A 10,000-nucleotide genomic window follows, 5' to 3' on the forward strand; every position below is an offset into this window, starting at 1 on the left:
GAGATGGAAGAGACCAGGCATTCAGAGGATTGGTGGTTCTCTCTCTCTGAGATGGAAGAGACCAGGCATTCAGAGGATTGGTGGTTCTCTCTCTCTGAGATGGAAGAGACCAGACATTCAGAGGCTTGGTGGTTATCTCTCTCTGAGATGGAAGAGACCAGACATTCAGAGGCTTGGTGATTCTCTCTCTCTCTGAGGTGGAAGAGACCAGGCATTCAGAGGCTTGGTGGTTCTCTCTCTCTGAGATGGAAGAGACCAGACATTGAGGCTTGGTGGTTCTCTCTCTCTGAGATGGAAGAGACCAGACATTCAGAGGCTTGGTGGTTCTCTCTCTCTCTGAGATGGAAGAGACCAGACATTCAGAGGCTTGGTGGTTCTCTCTCTCTCTGAGGTGGAAGAGACCAGGCATTCAGAGGCTTGGTGGTTCTCTCTCTCTGAGATGGAAGAGACCAGACATTCAGAGGCTTGGTGGTTCTCTCTCTCTGAGGTGGAAGAGACCAGGCATTCAGAGGCTTGGTGGTTCTCTCTCTCTGAGATGGAAGAGACCAGACATTCAGAGGCTTGGTGGTTCTCTCTCTCTCTGAGATGGAAGAGACCAGACATTCAGAGGCTTGGTGGTTCTCTCTCTCTCTGAGGTGGAAGAGACCAGGCATTCAGAGGCTTGGTGGTTCTCTCTCTCTGAGATGGAAGAGACCAGGCATTCAGAAGCTTGGTGGTTCTCTCTCTGAGGTGGAAGAGACCAGGCATTCAGAGGCTTGGTGGTTCTCTCTCTCTGAGGTGGAAGAGACCAGGCATTCAGAGGCTTGGTGGTTCTCTCTCTCTGAGGTGGAAGAGACCAGGCATTCAGAAGCTTGGTGGTTCTCTCTCTCTGAGATGGAAGAGACCAGACATTCAGAGGCTTGGTGGTTCTCTCTCTCTCTGAGATGGAAGAGACCAGACATTCAGAGGATTGGTGGTTCTCTCTCTCTGAGATGGAAGAAACCAGGCATTCAGAGGCTTGGTGGTTCTCTCTCTCTGAGATGGAAGAGACCAGACATTCAGAGGCTTGGTGGTTCTCTCTCTCTGAGATGGAAGAGACCAGACATTCGGAGGATTGGTGGTTCTCTCTCTCTCTGAGATGGAAGAAACCAGACATTCTTTTACTTCTTTGGGGGGGGGGGGTGGATCAGCTTTAATATTGAGGATAGATTGTTGCTTCCATCAATGTAATTGTCTGCATCATTTTAAACCCCCCATATATTTTGGAGGTAAATACTGTATATACACCACCGTTCTAAAGTTTGGGGTCACTTAGAAATGTCCTTGTTTTTGAAAGAAAAGCAATTTTTTTGTCAATTAAAATAACATCAAATTGATCAGAAATACAGTGTAGACATTGCTAATGTTGTAAATGACTATTGTAGCTGGAAACAGCTATTTTTTAATGGAATTAGTACATGGTGTACAGAGGCCCATTATCAGCATCCATCACTCCTGTGTTCTAATGGCCCGTTGTGTTAGCTAATATAAGTGTATCAATGTCACGAGGTTCTCAATTGTTCATACCCCAATTCATTTCAATGACTCTGTCTGCAACCAGGATTTGTAAGATACTGGTAGGAATGAAAACAGACAGAGGCCCAGTCCACAATTGTCAAATGCTTATTCACTGGAACGTTCTGGCGTGCACAGTACAAAGACCTTCATTTTATAGTAACACACATACTTCCACACAAAACATTAGTTCTCATACGCCCACACTGTCCTGCTACCCAGCCGACATAGGGAGAGACCCTGGGTGGTTCTCAGTGCCGAGACCCTGGGAAGTCCTCAGTGCCGAGACCCTGGGTGGTTCTCAGTGCCGAGACTCTGGGTGGTTCTCAGTGCCGAGACCCTGGGTGGTTCTCAGTGCCGAGACCCTGGGTGGTTCTCAGTGCAGAGACCCTGGGTGGTTCTCAGTGCAGAGACCCTGGGAAGCTCTCTGCCGAGACCCTGAGAAGTCCTCAGTGCCAAGACCCTGTGTGGTTCTCAGTGCCGAGACCCTGGGAAGCTCTCTGCCGAGACCCTGGGAAGTCCTCAGTACCAAGACCCTGGGTGGTTCTCAGTGCCGAGACCCTGGGAAGCTCTCTGCCGAGACCCTGGGAAGCTCTCTGCCGAGACCCTGGGAAGCTCTCTGCCGAGACCCTGGGAAGTCCTCAGTGCCCCAGCCAAGGTCGGCCCCGAATCTTGCTCAGACAGTCCGTTATCAAGACACTAGATATAATGTCACCAAAACATTAATTCTGACTGCGAACTACACTCTCAGATATAATTCTACTGACTAAATCACACAAGGCATTAAAATAGTCTAATGATTCTAATCAATTTCATACTATCGTATGGTTTCAGAGTTATGGTCTCAGAGGGTAATATTCTAATCGTTCTACTCATATAATTCCATTAACAATCATTTCAAAAGGCTAATTGATCATTAGAAAACCCTTTTGCAATTTTGTTAGCACAGCTGAAAACTGTTGTCCTGATTAAAGAAGCAATAAAACTGGCCTTCTTCTCTGTCCTTCTTTAGACGACTTGAGTATCTGGAGCATCAGCATTTATGGGTTCGATTACAGGCTCAAAATGTCCATAAACAAAGACCTTTCTTCTGAAACTCGTCAGTCTATTCATGTTCTGAGAAATGAAGGCTATTCCATGCAAGAAATTGCCAAGAAACTGAAGATCTCGTACAACACTGTGTACTACTTCCTTCACAGAACAGCGCGAACTGGCTCTAACCAGAATAGAAAGAGGAGTGGGAAGCCCCGGTGCACAACTGAGCAAACGGACAAGTACATTAGTGTCTAGTTTGAGAAACAGACGCCTCTCACACGTCCTCAACTGGCAGCTTCATGAAATAGTACCCGCAAAAAAAAACACCAGTCTCACCAGTCAACAGTGAAGATGTATTTTCCCTGTCCGTATAGACGTGTAGTCTTGTCTATGGCTCTAGGACCATCCCATAAATCAAATCAAATCAAATCAAATTTTATTTGTCACATACACATGGTTAGCAGATGTTAATGCGAGTGTAGCGAAATGCTTGTGCTTCTAGTTCCGACAATGCAGTGATAACCAACAAGTAATCTAACTAACAATTCCAAAACTACTGTCTTATACACAGTGTAAGGGGATAAGGAACATGTACATAAGGATATATGAATGAGTGATGGTACAGAGCAGCATACAGTAGATGGTATCGAGTACAGTATATACATATGAGATGAGTGTGTAGACAAAGTAAACAAAGTGGCATAGTTAAAGTGGCTAGTGATACATGTATTACATAAGGATGCAGTCGATGATATAGAGTACAGTATATACATATGCATATGAGATGAATAATGTAGGGTAAGTAACATTATATAAGGTAGCATTGTTTAAAGTGGCTAGTGATTAGCCTTTTCCCTCAGTGACAGAGACGTCTAACACTATAGAGACTGTGTGCTGGGACACATCCACTGTCCCATGGGCTGGGTGATGGTGTAATACGTGAAGATGCTGTACTCTACCTCAACTTTTATCATGACGGCTCCTTATTAAATAATATAACTCTTATCATAACACCAGTCTCCTTATTAAATAATATAACTCTTATCATAACACCAGTCCCGTGATGTCTCCTTATTAAATAATATAACTCTTATCATAACACCAGTCTCCTTATTAAATAATATAACTCTTATCATAACATCAGTCTCCTTATTAAATAATATAACTTTTATCATAACATCAGGCTCCTTATTAAATAATATAACTCTTATCATAACATCAGTCTCCTTATTAAATAATATATAGTTATTAATTAGACACGGAGGAAGGAGAAATCCTCTTGGCTCCCCCCGACACGGCTGCTATAGCAGGACATCACCACTAGATGGCGCTGTAGTATTTCACTGGATGAAAGTGAACCAGGATCGACACGTTGAATAACCAGGGGATCGTCTGACCAACGATATAAAACTTAGGATCAATGCCAACTGAATGTAGGATGGTGAAACCCATTTAAAAAGCCTTAGGTGAACCATATGCGTTTGCTTTGGGCATATGATTCAAATATATATATATATACTGAACAAAACATAGAAACGCAACATGATCCCATGTTTCATGAACTGAATTTAAACGTCCCAGAATTCGTCTATACGCACAAAAAAAACGTTATTTATTTATTTGTATTTATAAATGTATGCACTGATTTGTTTACATCCCTGTTAGTGAGCATTTCTCCTTTGTCAAGATCATCCATCCACCTGACAGCTGTGGTATATCAATACGTTGATTAAACAGCATGATCATTACACAGGTGCACCTCGTGCTGGGGACAATAAAAGGCCACTCTATAAAAAATGTGCAGATTTGTCACAAAACACAATGCCACAGATGCCTCAAGTTTTGAGGGAGCATGCAGTTGGCATGCTGACTGCAGGAATGTCCACCAGAGCTGTTGCCAGATCAATTTTATGTTAATTTCTCTACCATAAGCCGCCTCCAACATAACTTTAGAGAATTTGGCAGTACGTCCAACCGGCCTCACAACCACGTGTAACCACGCCGGTCCAGGACCTCCACATCCAGCTTCTTCACCTGAGGGATCATCTGAGACCAGCCACCAGCACAGCTGGTGAAACTGAGGAGTATTTCTGTCTGTAATAAAGCCCTTTTGTGGGAAAAAATGAATTCTGATTGGCTGGGCCTGACTCCCAAGTGGGTGGGCCTATGCCCTCCAAAGCCCACTCATGGCTGTGCCCCTGCCCACACATGTGAAATCCATAGATTAGGACCTAATGAATTTATTTCAATTGACTGATTTTCTTAAATGAAAATCGTTGAAATTGATGCATGTTTGGGCTATGTATTTTTTGTTCAGTGTACATGACATTTACTTTCCACGCCCCACTCTGGACCGAACCAGACCTCGGTGTTATTCTGAACAGAACTCCTCACTCTGGACCGAACCAGACCTCGGTGTTATTCTGAACAGAACTCCCCACTCTGGACCGAACCAGACCTCGGTGTTATTCTGAACAGAACGCCCCACTCTGGACCGAACCAGACCTCGGTGTTATTCTGAACAGAACGCCCCACTCTGGACCGAACCAGACCTCGGTGTTATTCTGAACAGAACTCCCCACTCTGGACTGAACCAGACCTCGGTGTTATTCTGAACAGAACGCCCCACTCTGGACTGAACCAGACCTCGGTGTTATTCTGAACAGAACTCCCCACTCTGGACCGAACCAGACCTCGGTGTTATTCTGAACAGAACTCCCCACTCTGGACCGAACCAGACCTCGGTGTTATTCTGAACAGAACTCCTCACTCTGGACCGAACCAGACCTCGGTGTTATTCTGAACAGAACTCCCCACTCTGGACCGAACCAGACCTCGGTGTTATTCTGAACAGAACTCCCCACTCTGGACCGAACCAAACCTCGGTGTTATTCTGAACAGAACTCCTCACTCTGGACTGAACCAGACCTCGGTGTTATTCTGAACAGAACTCCTCACTCTGGACTGAACCAGACCTCGGTGTTATTCTGAACAGAACTCCTCACTCTGGACTGAACCAGACCTCGGTGTTATTCTGAACAGAACTCCCCACTCTGGACTGAACCTGGCCTCTGTGTTATTCTGAACAGAACTCCCCACTCTGGACTGAACCAGACCTCTGGACTGAACCAGACCTCGGTGTTATTCTGAACAGAACTCCTCACTCTGGACTGAACCAGACCTCGGTGTTATTCTGAACAGAACTCCCCCCTCTGGACTGAACCAGACCTCGGTGTTATTCTGAACAGAACTCCCCACTCTGGACTGAACCAGACCTCTGTGTTATTCTGAACAGAACTCCCCACTCTGGACTGAACCAGACCTCGGTGTTATTCTGAACAGAACTCCTCACTCTGGACTGAACCTGACCTCTGTGTTATTCTGAACAGAACTCCCCACTCTGGACTGAACCAGACCTCTGGACTGAACCAGACCTCGGTGTTATTCTGAACAGAACTCCTCACTCTGGACTGAACCTGACCTCTGTGTTATTCTGAACAGAACTCCCCACTCTGGACTGAACCAGACCTCTGTGTTATTCTGAACAGAACCCCTCACTCTGGACTGAACCAGACCTCTGTGTTATTCTGAACAGAACTCCCCACTCTGGACTGAACCAGACCTCTGTGTTATTCTGAACAGAACTCCCCACTCTGGACTGAACCAGACCTCTGGACTGAACCAGACCTCGGTGTTATTCTGAACAGAACTCCCCACTCTGGACTGAACCAGACCTCTGGACCGAACCAGAGCTCGGTGTTATTCTGAACAGAACTCCCCACTCTGGACCGAACCAGACCTCGGTGTTATTCTGAACAGAACTCCCCACTCTGGACTGAACCAGACCTCGGTGTTATTCTGAACAGAACTCCCCACTCTGGACTGAACCAGACCTCGGTGTTATTCTGAACAGAACTCCTCACTCTGGACTGAACCTGACCTCTGTGTTATTCTGAACAGAACTCCCCACTCTGGACTGAACCAGACCTCTGGACTGAACCAGACCTCGGTGTTATTCTGAACAGAACTCCCCACTCTGGACTGAACCAGACCTCTGGACCGAACCAGACCTCGGTGTTATTCTGAACAGAACTCCCCACTCTGGACTGAACCAGACCTCGGTGTTATTCTGAACAGAACTCCCCACTCTGGACTGAACCAGACCTCTGTGTTATTCTGAACAGAACTCCCCACTCTGGACTGAACCAGACCTCTGGACTGAACCAGACCTCGGTGTTATTCTGAACAGAACTCCCCACTCTGGACTGAACCAGACCTCTGGACCGAACCAGACCTCGGTGTTATTCTGAACAGAACTCCTCACTCTGGACCGAACCAGACCTCGGTGTTATTCTGAACAGAACTCCCCACTCTGGACTGAACCAGACCTCTGTGTTATTCTGAACAGAACTCCTCACTCTGGACTGAACCTGACCTCGGTGTTATTCTGAACAGAACTCCTCACTCTGGACTGAACCAGACCTCGGTGTTATTCTGAACAGAACTCCCCACTCTGGACTGAACCAGACCTCGGTGTTATTCTGAACAGAACTCCCCACTCTGGACTGAACCAGACCTCAGTGTTATTCTGAACAGAACTCCCCACTCTGGACTGAACCAGACCTCGGTGTTATTCTGAACAGAACTCCCCACTCTGGACCGAACCAGACCTCTGTGTTATTCTGAACAGAACTCCCCACTCTGGACTGAACCAGACCTCGGTGTTATTCTGAACAGAACTCCCCACTCTGGACCGAACCAGACCTCTGTGTTATTCTGAACAGAACTCCCCACTCTGGACTGAACCAGACCTCGGTGTTATTCTGAACAGAACTCCCCACTCTGGACTGAACCAGACCTCGGTGTTATTCTGAACAGAACTCCCCACTCTGGACTGAACCAGACCTCTGGACTGAACCAGACCTCGGTGTTATTCTGAACAGAACTCCTCACTCTGGACTGAACCAGACCTCGGTGTTATTCTGAACAGAACTCCTCACTCTGGACTGAACCAGACCTCGGTGTTATTCTGAACAGAACTCCTCACTCTGGACCGAACCAGACCTCGGTGTTATTCTGAACAGAACTCCCCCCTCTGGACCAAACCAGACCTCGGTGTTATTCTGAACAGAACTCCTCACTCTGGACTGAACCAGACCTCGGTGTTATTCTGAACAGAACTCCTCACTCTGGACTGAACCAGACCTCGGTGTTATTCTGAACAGAACTCCTCCTCTGGACCGAACCAGACCTCGGTGTTATTCTGAACAGAACTCCCCCCTCTGGACCAAACCAGACCTCGGTGTTATTCTGAACAGAACTCCTCACTCTGGACTGAACCAGACCTCTGTGTTATTCTGAACAGAACTCCTCACTCTGGACTGAACCAGACCTCTGTGTTATTCTGAACAGAACTCCCCACTCTGGACTGAACCAGACCTCGGTGTTATTCTGAACAGAACTCCCCACTCTGGACTGAACCAGACCTCGGTGTTATTCTGAACAGAACTCCCCACTCTGGACTGAACCAGACGTCGGTGTTATTCTGAACAGAACTCCTCACTCCGGACTGAACCTGACCTCTGGACTGAACCTGACCTCTGGACTGAACCAGACCTCTGTGTTATTCTGAACAGAACTCCCCACTCTGGACTGAACCAGACCTCGGTGTTATTCTGAACAGAACTCCCCACTCTGGACTGAACCAGACCTCGGTGTTATTCTGAACAGAACTCCCCACTCTGGACTGAACCAGACCTCTGTGTTATTCTGAACAGAACTCCCAACTCTGGACTGAACCAGACCTCGGTGTTATTCTGAACAGAACGCCAGGCCTATCAGTCACGGACCAGGTTTCAGCTGAGTGGTGATGAATGACGACTCAAATAATTAATTCCAAACGAAACCAGTTATAACAGTCATATGAGTCGTTATAACAGTCATATGAGTCCTTATAACAGTCATATGAGTCATTATAACAGTCATATGAGTCATTATAACAGTCATATGAGTCGTTATAACAGTCTTATGAGTCGTTATAACAGTCATATGAGTCATTATAACAGTCTTATGAGTCGTTACAACAGTCATATGAGTCCTTATAACAGTCATATGAGTCGTTATAACAGTCTTATGAGTCATTATAACAGTCTTATGAGTCCTTATAACAGTCATATGAGTCGTTATAACAGTCTTATGAGTCGTTATAACAGTCATATGAGTCGTTATAACAGTCTTATGAGTCGTTATAACAGCTTTAACAAACAGCTATTTGGGCGTTCATAGACAGGCCATTGCTAATCCATGTTGTTGTGACCCTGGTCTTACATTCAGCTGTCCCTGCCATTACCATGTCTCTGTCTGGGTTCAAAATGGCACCCTATTCCCTATGGGCCCTGGTCAAAAGTAGTGCACTATATAGGGAATAGGGTGCCATTACCATCTCTCTGACTGCGTTCAAAATGGCACCCTATTCCCTATAGGGCCCTGGTCAAAAGTAGTGCACTATGTAGGGAATAGGGTGCCATTACCATCTCTCTGACTGCGTTCAAAATGGCACCCTATTCCCTATAGGGCCCTGGTCAAAAGTAGTGCACTATGTAGGGAATAGGGTGCCATTACCATCTCTCTGACTGCGTTCAAAATGGCACCCTATGTAGGGAATAGGACTCTGGTCTATAGTAGTGTACTATATAGGGAATAGGGCTCTGGTCTATAGTAGTGCACTATATAGGGAATAGGACTCTGGTCTATAGTAGTGTACTATATAGGGAATAGGGCTCTGGTCTATTCCCTATATAGTGCACTACTATAGACCAGGGCCCTATTCCCTATATAGTGCACTACTATAGACCAGAGCCCTATTCCCTATATAGTGCACTACTATAGACCAGAGCCCTATTCCTATATAGTGCACTACTATAGACCAGAGCCCTATTCCTATATAGAGCACTACTTTAGACCAGGGCCCTATTCCTATATAGTGCACTACTATAGACCAGAGCCCTATTCCCTATATAGTGCACTACTATAGACCAGAGCCCTATTCCCTATATAGTGCACTACTATAGACCAGAGCCCTATTCCCTATATAGTGCACTACTATAGACCAGAGCCCTATTCCCTATATAGTGCACTACTATAGACCAGAGCCCTATTCCTATATAGTGCACTACTATAGACCAGAGCCCTATTCCTATATAGAGCACTACTATAGACCAGAGCCCTATTCCCTATATAGTGCACTACTATAGACCAGAGCCCTATTCCCTATATAGTGCACTACTATAGACCAGAGCCCTATTCCCTATATAGAGCACTACTATAGACCAGAGCCCTATTCCCTATATAGTGCACTACTATAGACCAGAGCCCTATTCCCTATATAGTGCACTACTTTAGACCAGAGCCCTATTCCCTATATAGTAGTGCA

Source organism: Oncorhynchus gorbuscha, unplaced genomic scaffold, assembly GCF_021184085.1.
Source record: "Oncorhynchus gorbuscha isolate QuinsamMale2020 ecotype Even-year unplaced genomic scaffold, OgorEven_v1.0 Un_scaffold_4790, whole genome shotgun sequence".
NCBI lineage: Eukaryota > Metazoa > Chordata > Actinopteri > Salmoniformes > Salmonidae > Oncorhynchus > Oncorhynchus gorbuscha.